Below are 11,188 nucleotides of genomic sequence, written 5' to 3'. Positions count from 1 at the left end.
AGCTTACTGCTAGTCTCATACAGACAAACTAACACATACATTTCAACACATTCAAATGCAGTTTAGTGTGATAGTGTAATGTTAGACCAAGTGAAACAGCGCTGCGTTACCTCACAAGTTTAATTTGTCTAATAAACTGACCTGTGAGTAGTAATTCTGCACTCGTGTAGTTCGGTAGAATGAAATGTCCATATTCCTTTTATATCCGCGGGACTCGCGTCGCATGTGGAGCTGATAGCTGTCTCTTAGCAATCCCAAACTGCTTCATATCACAGTCATGATAAAAGCATCGATGTATTCAGTCATCCATAAACATTAGATCGGTCGGCTTGACGTTGACGACAAGATCCATAATTCTTAGCAAATTTTGCGTCATCAAACTACGCCTTTGTTATTGTAAATAGGTTAGCGACCCCTAGTGGCGAAAAATTCCATACTGTCCGTTTAACATGCTCTACTAATGTACACAACTACAACTCCTGCTCTACTAATGTACACAACTACAACTCCTGCTCTACTAATGAACACGACTACAACTCCTGCTCTACTAATGTACACAACTACAACTCCTGCTCTACTAATGTACACGACTACAACTCCTGCTCTACTAATGAACACGACTGCAACTCCTGCTCTACTAATGTACACGACTACAACTCCTGCTCTACTAATGTACACGACTACAACTCCTGCTCTACTAATGTACACGACTGCAACTCCTGCTCTACTAATGTACACGACTACAACTCCTGCTCTACTAATGAACACAACTACAACTCCTGCTCTACTAATGAACACAACTACAACTCCTGCTCTACTAATGAACACAACTACAACTCCTGCTCCTGCTCTACTAATGTACACGACTACAACTCCTGCTCTACTAATGAACACAACTACAACTCCTGCTCTACTAATGTACATGACTACAACTCCTGCTCTACTAATGAACACAACTACAACTCCTGCTCTACTAATGTACACGACTACAACTCCTGCTCTACTAATGAACACAACTACAACTCCTGCTCTACTAATGTACATGACTACAACTCCTGCTCTACTAATGAACACAACTACAACTCCTGCTCCTGCTCTACTAATGTACACGACTACAACTCCTGCTCTACTAATGAACACAACTACAACTCCTGCTCTACTAATGAACACAACTACAACTCCTGCTCTACTAATGTACACAACTACAACTCCTGGGGCCTGTACCATGAAGGTAGCTGAACAAACTCGGGGTTACAGGATTGGTTTTGAGTTGACAAACCAAACCGATGCAATCAGGCTTTATTGGTACCATGATGCAGCTCATCAACTTTCTCTGTCAACTCAGGCTTTGATCCTTAAAGGGACAATGTGTAGCTTTTTAGGTATTTTATTATCTAAAATCTATATTTTTATTCATAAATATGCCCTCAATGGTGTACAAATACCTATGCCAATGATCAGACTAATCCTCGTAAACGAAGAATTTATTATCTTTATATACATGGGACGGGTAAGTCCACGGAGGCTTCCATGTAGTTCCGCCATCTTGAAAAACTATAATAGCAGAGAGGGACAAAAAGTACTAGGCCAACGCGTTTCCACAACGCGTTTTGTTCAGAGCCAGCGTCACGTGACTGAAGCCAGCAGAAGCGGAGGCGCAGAGCATTGAGAGGCGCTTGTCACTGCCGCGGCAAGTTTAAAAGGCTGCACTGCACGGTTATTTATACACCGTTCATTCATACATACATATGAGTCACAGGATAAGGAGTCCTCGTCGTCGAAAAAGTCCAAAATAGATCGTAAAAGGAAGCGTGACCGGAGATTACAAAAACAAGGGTTAATGTCGGGATAGCTAATGCAGGAGAAAGCTTTCAAAAGAGACCCTGAAGTTGCCTGCTTTCTTCTCGACAGGTAAGTCAATGTTACAGTCTTAATTACAAGCTTTTTTTTTCATTGCTTGGTTGTGTACTTTATTATATAGACAGTCGAACATTTATAGTTAAAAGTTAAACAGGCTCTGTGATGAATAGCAGCTATTGAGTAAAGTAACGTTAGAGAAGGCTCTGATGATGATGATATCTAACAATGCACATACTTCAAAAAATATAACGAGTAAAGAAGGCATTACTACTAATTACCATAGTTAATGTTTTTGACAGTCAGTACTGTACTGTAACATTCTTTTTTTCGTTGTTTCAAGTTTCAGTTTGTTTTAAATAACAAACAAGTTCACCCGAAGAAAAACTCGAAGTGCTATTATAAGACATCCTGTCATAGCTTTTAGGTACATAACGGCAACCGTAGATGCAACGCGCATTTGAAAAAGTGAGGCGCTGGAGAGTATTATTCGTTTGAATGCAAAATACAATTTCACCACTAGATGGGAGAAATTCCTACACAATGTCCCTTTAAGCTATGATTACTCTACGTGCGTGCACATAAAAGAGTGACATCGACACTGAACAACCAATCGCGGGTAGAGCGAGAGCGATATATTTTTTTCCGCGGAGGAGCAAGAGATAATCATTCAGAATTACGATGAATTTAAATATGTATTTCAAGCTCGGAACAACACGGTCTCTGCTGCCAAAGCAAGAGAAGACTGTTGGAGAAAGATTGATGATTGTTAATGTGTAAGTTAAATAAATACGTTCTATATTTATGTAAAATGTATGTATATATGTATGTGTAGCCTATATGTAATATAGCCTATAACCTATTTTTATAATATATAAAAAAAATGTGCATGTATGTAAGAAAGATTTAATATTCATTGATTTTTTTATTTTTAGATGCAACCTCAACTCCAAATGTTCTTGACAGCAGATAAAGACAAAATATAAAAATATAATTCAAAGTGGTGAGTATTTACCACAACCTTTTATTACTTTTGTGAACATTTTATAACAAACACTTGTTTGCAGCAAACAGAAATAAAGAGTTAAATTCAGAAAACCAGAATACACTGTGGCGGAGGAGTTGGCACTGAGTAGGCAATAAGGGATGGCCGATTATGGATGTGATTACAGGTGCTGTACAATCTGACCCTGGTGCTGGCTCCTCCAAGCAAGCAAGTAAGCAAGTAGCCTATGTGCAATACATTACTACTTTTTTAAAGTTTTAAATATGGCTGACTGTATGTTCTGCAGTAGAGGGAAATACAGTGTCCCTGTTGAAGCCAGCACACATACACACAGTCTTTTATTTATTAGTGTGGAGGAAATGAAGACACTCTGTGTGTTCTCAGACAGTTGCTGATGTGAACGCACTGGGCTTTTTATTATGGCAAACATTTGAATGTGTGGCATAAAAAAGGGACTGGCCCTTACACATCTCTTTTATTGTAGGATTTTTCACAACCTGCCCCAGAAACTGAGGCCTCTACCTCAATGGGCTTCAGAAGAAATGTGAACAAGGTAAGGATTTAAAACCCTTGAAATAAATTACAGTCAGTCCTGTGTTTGTAGGAAGTCAAGGAACTTTTTGTGATTTGATGAGCCTCCAGAAAACTTGTAATGATCATGTTTGTGGTGGAATTATGTTTCAGGTGGAAACAGACTCAGTCAGGGCCCTGTACAAAAGGAGTCTTGAACTAGACTGTTCACTAAAGGAGACTTGAACTAGACTGTTCACTGAAGGAGACTTGAACTAGACTGTTCACTAAAGGAGACTTGAACTAGACTGTTCACTGAAGGAGACTTGAACTAGACTGTTCACTAAAGGAGACTTGAACTAGACTGTTCACTAAAGGAGACTTGAACTAGACTGTTCACTGAAGGAGACTTGAACTAGACTGTTCACTGAAGGAGACTTGAACTAGACTGTTCACTAAAGGAGACTTGAACTAGACTGTTCACTAAAGGAGACTTGAACTAGACTGCTCACTAAAGGAGACTTGAACTAGACTGCACACTAAAGGAGACTTGAACTAGACTGCACACTAAAGGAGACTTGAACTAGACTGCACACTAAAGGAGACTTGAACTAGACTGCACACTAAAGGAGACTTGAACTAGACTGCTCACTAAAGGAGCTGGACTGTGAGTTGAGGAGGCAAAAAAAAAAAAAAAAAAAAAAGTGGATATCAAACAGCTGGATAAAACTGATCTCAGTATATGTGAACCTATTTAACCAAGTAACATGAATATAATAATATGAATATTTATTAATGCAACTTTCTCTTGCTCTCTTTCTTCCTCCCATCCCACAAAACCAATAAAACAGTTTGAGACCTATCTGCAGTTTCAATGTGTTTTTATTAAGTGTAATATTGTATGGTGATTGCATCTACATCTGCACCAGCTGGGTGGTCAAGTGTGATCGGGTCAGTTTCATCGGGGAGAAGCTTGTTTTGTGGTGTTTCTCGCTCCTTTCTACTGGTGGCTATATTGTGCAGAATGGCACATGCAGCCACTATCTGTGATGCCCGCTCTGGTGACTCTTAAGCGCCGAACACAGTTGAAATGTGCCTTTAGGAGGCCAAAGGTCATCTCTATCTTCACTCTGGTTTTACTGAGGGCCACATTGAAGCGGTGCTGTGGCCCTGTCTGAGGGTCATGATAGGGGGTTATTGTGTAGGTTTTCTATCTCAGTTCAAATTAACAGTGTTTTGTGACTCATGGGAAATTTGTGAGACAAGCACTGGAGCCAGGCCATTTGACATCCAAACTTGATCATATGTTCATGACCACAAGTCATCTGCAGATGAAATGTTTAGTAGATCATTGTTATATCTGTTAATGTTATTCATTTAAAGATTCATCTCACAGAAAATAATCATCTCACATATTCACATCATCTCTACCTGAACATTATGGCTGTGATAGGACTTCCTATTAACATAATCTGCCTCATGTTCCCTAGAGCAGTGGAGATTGGAGCAATAGACTGCATACATGTTGCAATGACTCTAGGGAATCGTATCATAAGATTAACAGAATAATAATAAAAAAGATTCAAAATAATTCTTAACATGTATTATATTGTATAGTACATTTGTGAAATTTGCTTTAAAAATAAATAAAATAAATGTGTTCATGTGATGTCACCCTATCAATATATCTTACCGGCAATTTTATAAAAGCCCTCTTTTATGGACATGGTCGATAAATGTCCGGGGAACACTATTAATGAAACCATTCATGTACTCCTGCAGAGCGACCTTGCGAATGGTTCAACAAACATATGTTTTCCCCTATAGCTTCTGTGCGTCACCCACCGTGCAAGTATGTACCACTTGCAAAAAAACGCAACGCAATACCATTTGCGGTACAGTAAGTGCATGAATTCGACGTGTTAAATTCTTTATGTGCGGCTCAAGAAGTTCGCAAAGATAAGACATTCCTTCCGCGGAAAATCTGTATCTTTCATACAAGTAACTATCAGTTAAGGCAAGGGGATTTTGTCTGGCTAAAAACTCTCTCTACGAAGTGCTCGTCTAACAATTTGCGCTGAGATGTCCACCGGATTTGGAAGAAAAGGTGAAGTCATTGTAACAGACACTGGGAATAAGTTACATCACCTATATGTTTCTTTGCTCTCAGCTGATTGGTCAAACTTCAGTCTGAGATCTTGAATCCAGAACATAACCTGCCCCGGAGCAGGTTAGCTGTGCAGCGTAAGATACCATGGCAACGAACACCGATTAAAGCCAAGCTACTTTCATAGTACCTAAAACCCAGGGTTGGCGGAAACTAAACTGAAACATAGCTGGCTAGCCACCTAAACCGGCTTCATGGTACAGGCCCCTGCTCTACTAATGAACACAACTACAACTCCTGCTCTACTAATGTACACGACTACAACTCCTGCTCTACTAATGTACACAACTACAACTCCTGCTCTACTAATGAACATGGATAAAGATTCCTGTGTCAGATTCCTGTCAAATCTGAACGGTATGAAAATGGATATATTTGTAAAACAAGCATATATAGGCCTACCAAATTTCTGAAAGATGACCAAATTAAAGATGAACTATCCTGATCCTAACAGTATTTTCTTCAGAGGCTCTTTAATACAGGCTTGTGAATGGTGGAAACTCAACACATCACTCACTCCTGAACTAGATTAAGCACTCTCAGGACATGCTTCTATCATGAGAAACTGAATCTGTCAGGAGAAGCAGGAGCTGATCTGACACCGCTAGATCTCTGAACATGAGCGACCCTGATGATCATGAGGAACTGAATCTGTCAGGAGAAGCAGGAGCTGATCTGACACCGCTAGATCTCTGAACACGAGCGACCCTGATGATCATGAGAAGCTGAATCTGTCAGGAGAAGCAGGAGCTGATCTGACACCGCTAGATCTCTGAACACGAGCGACCCTGATGATCATGAGGAACTGAATCTGTCAGGAGAAGCAGGAGCTGATCTGACACCGCTAGATCTCTGAACATGAGTGACCCTGATGATCATGAGAAACTGAATCTGTCAGGAGAAGCAGGAGCTGATCTGACACCGCTAGATCTCTGAACATGAGCGACCCTGATGATCATGAGAAACTGAATCTGTCAGGAGAAGCAGGAGCTGATCTGACACCGCTAGATCTCTGAACATGAGCGACCCTGATGATCATGAGAAGCTGAATCTGTCAGGAGAAGCAGGAGCTGATCTGACACCGCTAGATCTCTGAACACGAGCGACCCTGATGATCATGAGGAACTGAATCTGTCAGGAGAAGCAGGAGCTGATCTGACACCGCTAGATCTCTGAACACGAGCGACCCTGATGATCATGAGGAACTGAATCTGTCAGGAGAAGCAGGAGCTGATCTGACACCGCTAGATCTCTGAACATGAGCGACCCTGATGATCATGAGGAACTGAATCTGTCAGGAGAAGCAGGAGCTGATCTGACACCGCTAGATCTCTGAACATGAGCGACCCTGATGATCATGAGAAACTGAATCTGTCAGGAGAAGCAGGAGCTGATCTGACACCGCTAGATCTCTGAACACGAGCGACCCTGATGATCATGAGAAGCTGAATCTGTCAGGAGAAGCAGGAGCTGATCTGACACCGCTAGATCTCTGAACATGAGTGACCCTGATGATCATGAGAAACTGAATCTGTCAGGAGAAGCTGGAGCTGATCTGACACCGCTAGATCTCTGAACATGAGCGACCCTGATGATCATGAGAAGCTGAATCTGTCAGGAGAAGCAGGAGCTGATCTGACACCGCTAGATCTCTGAACACGAGCGACCCTGATGATCATGAGGAACTGAATCTGTCAGGAGAAGCAGGAGCTGATCTGACACCGCTAGATCTCTGAACATGAGCGACCCTGATGATCATGAGGAACTGAATCTGTCAGGAGAAGCAGGAGCTGATCTGACACCGCTAGATCTCTGAACATGAGCGACCCTGATGATCATGAGAAACTGAATCTGTCAGGAGAAGCAGGAGCTGATCTGACACCGCTAGATCTCTGAACACGAGCGACCCTGATGATCATGAGAAACTGAATCTGTCAGGAGAAGCTGGAGCTGATCTGACACCGCTAGATCTCTGAACATGAGCGACCCTGATGATCATGAGAAACTGAATCTGTCAGGAGAAGCAGGAGCTGATCTGACACCGCTAGATCTCTGAACATGAGTGACCCTGATGATCATGAGAAACTGAATCTGTCAGGAGAAGCAGGAGCTGATCTGACACCGCTAGATCTCTGAACATGAGCGACCCTGATGATCATGAGAAAATGAATCTGTCAGGAGAAGCAGGAGCTGATCTGACACCGCTAGATCTCTGAACATGAGTGACCCTGATGATCATGAGAAACTGAATCTGTCAGGAGAAGCTGGAGCTGATCTGACACCGCTAGATCTCTGAACATGAGCGACCCTGATGATCATGAGAAGCTGAATCTGTCAGGAGAAGCAGGAGCTGATCTGACACCGCTAGATCTCTGAACACGAGCGACCCTGATGATCATGAGGAACTGAATCTGTCAGGAGAAGCAGGAGCTGATCTGACACCGCTAGATCTCTGAACATGAGCGACCCTGATGATCATGAGAAACTGAATCTGTCAGGAGAAGCAGGAGCTGATCTGACACCGCTAGATCTCTGAACACGAGCGACCCTGATGATCATGAGGAACTGAATCTGTCAGGAGAAGCAGGAGCTGATCTGACACCGCTAGATCTCTGAACACGAGCGACCCTGATGATCATGAGAAACTGAATCTGTCAGGAGAAGCAGGAGCTGATCTGACACCGCTAGATCTCTGAACACGAGCGACCCTGATGATCATGAGAAACTGAATCTGTCAGGAGAAGCAGGAGCTGATCTGACACCGCTAGATCTCTGAACATGAGCGACCCTGATGATCATGAGGAACTGAATCTGTCAGGAGAAGCAGGAGCTGATCTGACACCGCTAGATCTCTGAACATGAGCGACCCTGATGATCATGAGAAACTGAATCTGTCAGGAGAAGCAGGAGCTGATCTGACACCGCTAGATCTCTGAACACGAGCGACCCTGATGATCATGAGGAACTGAATCTGTCAGGAGAAGCAGGAGCTGATCTGACACCGCTAGATCTCTGAACATGAGCGACCCTGATGATCATGAGAAACTGAATCTGTCAGGAGAAGCAGGAGCTGATCTGACACCGCTAGATCTCTGAACACGAGCGACCCTGATGATCATGAGGAACTGTATCTGTCAGGAGAAGCAGGAGCTGATCTGACACCGCTAGATCTCTGAACATGAGCGACCCTGATGATCATGAGAAACTGAATCTGTCAGGAGAAGCAGGAGCTGATCTGACACCGCTAGATCTCTGAACACGAGCGACCCTGATGATCATGAGGAACTGAATCTGTCAGGAGAAGCAGGAGCTGATCTGACACCGCTAGATCTCTGAACATGAGTGACACTGATGATCATGAGAAACTGAATCTGTCAGGAGAAGCAGGAGCTGATTTGACACCGCTAGATCTCTGAACACGAGCGACCCTGATGATCATGAGGAACTGTATCTGTCAGGAGAAGCAGGAGCTGATCTGACACCGCTAGATCTCTGAACATGAGCGACCCTGATGATCATGAGAAACTGAATCTGTCAGGAGAAGCAGGAGCTGATCTGACACCGCTAGATCTCTGAACACGAGCGACCCTGATGATCATGAGGAACTGAATCTGTCAGGAGAAGCAGGAGCTGATCTGACACCGCTAGATCTCTGAACATGAGTGACACTGATGATCATGAGAAACTGAATCTGTCAGGAGAAGCAGGAGCTGATTTGACACCGCTAGATCTCTGAACACGAGCGACCCTGATGATCATGAGGAACTGAATCTGTCAGGAGAAGCAGGAGCTGATCTGACACCGCTTGATCTCTGAACACGAGCGACCCTGATGATCATGAGGAACTGAATCTGTCAGGAGAAGCAGGAGCTGATCTGACACCGCTTGATCTCTGAACATGAGTGACACTGATGATCATGAGAAACTGAATCTGTCAGGAGAAGCAGGAGCTGATCTGACACCGCTAGATCTCTGAACATGAGCGACCCTGATGATCATGAGGAACTGAATCTGTCAGGAGAAGCAGGAGCTGATCTGACACCGCTAGATCTCTGAACATGAGCGACCCTGATGATCATGAGGAACTGAATCTGTCAGGAGAAGCAGGAGCTGATCTGACACCGCTAGATCTCTGAACATGAGCGACCCTGATGATCATGAGGAACTGAATCTGTCAGGAGAAGCAGGAGCTGATCTGACACCGCTAGATCTCTGAACATGAGCGACCCTGATGATCATGAGAAACTGAATCTGTCAGGAGAAGCAGGAGCTGATCTGACACCGCTAGATCTCTGAACACGAGCGACCCTGATGATCATGAGAAACTGAATCTGTCAGGAGAAGCAGGAGCTGATCTGACACCGCTAGATCTCTGAACATGAGCGACCCTGATGAACGACGCCTGACTTCAGCGTCTCACAGATTCACATCAGTGAATGCCAGCTTGTCTTTTACAGGTTTACAGTTTAACAGAGCAGTTTCTAGAGTCATTTTAAGATGTAATATGTAGAATTCCATTTGTTGATGTTTTAAGGTTTATTTATTTAATGTTGTCAGCTGTCAAAATTATTTGAGTAGGCCTAGATAAACATGTATAATGTTTTATTTTAAAACTTGTGTATGCATATAGCCTATCACATTATTGTTGAAAAGTGTCTGCTAATGAATACATTTAAATGTATTAAAATTACTGTGAAAGGTCAAAGTTGGTTGTGTGTCTGTGCATCATCAGATTAAGAGGGAGTTAATTCAAAGAAGCAGTCTTAGAAATACTAAAAATACTGCCATATATTTTATTGGGTCGTTGAGGCATTGATATATATTAAAAAAACAATTATACAGGTCAAAAACATCCAATAAGACGCGACTGCGTTCCAGACTGCTTGGATTTTGGTTCTTCCCACTTCGTTCTTGAAAATAATGTCTGGAACACCAGAGTCGGACATTCGACCTGTGAACTCGGAATACATTTTTTTATTTATTTTTTTATTGAACAAATAAAATTATTTATTTTATATTTATTTAAATTAATAAATTTTTTACTACAATAATGAAACATCACTGAACTTCCTTAAGCTGTACTGACGCTATTTTCTTCTGGAAACAAACTTTGTTGCATTATTTTCCTGTTATCTCTGTAAAGCTGCTTCGAAACAATCTGTGTTGTAAAAAGCCTATATAGATAAATGTGACTTGACTAAATTTACTCTTTGTGTATAAAATATTTAGCCAAGAACAAAATAAGACTGAATAAATAAATAAAAACATCAGAATTTTCTCTCTCATAATGTGTAAAACCAAGAATAACATTTTTAGATTTCAATGAGATATCAAGTCAAGTCATCTTCATTTATATAGCGCTTTTAATAATAATAATAATAATAATAATAAAAGATTTTTCCTGCATTGTCGTCGTGTCCAGGCGCAGGTCCTTCTTCAGATCTGGATACGGCCTGGATCCGGCGGACTGCGGTAAACCTCAGGATAAACAGAGAGACTAATATTAGCGTAGATGCCATTCTTCTTATGATGTAACGAGTACATCAGGATTTATGGGAAGTGTTCCCGGTTCCGGCTGACCTAATCTATGCAGCCTAACATTGAATTATAGAGGTCTATAATGTGTTATGTGTATGCTAGGTCAAAGA

Source organism: Leuciscus leuciscus, assembly GCF_965113295.1.
Source record: "Leuciscus leuciscus genome assembly, chromosome: 18".
Classification (NCBI taxonomy): Eukaryota; Metazoa; Chordata; class Actinopteri; order Cypriniformes; family Leuciscidae; genus Leuciscus; species Leuciscus leuciscus.
This window is presented reverse-complemented; position numbering follows the sequence as displayed.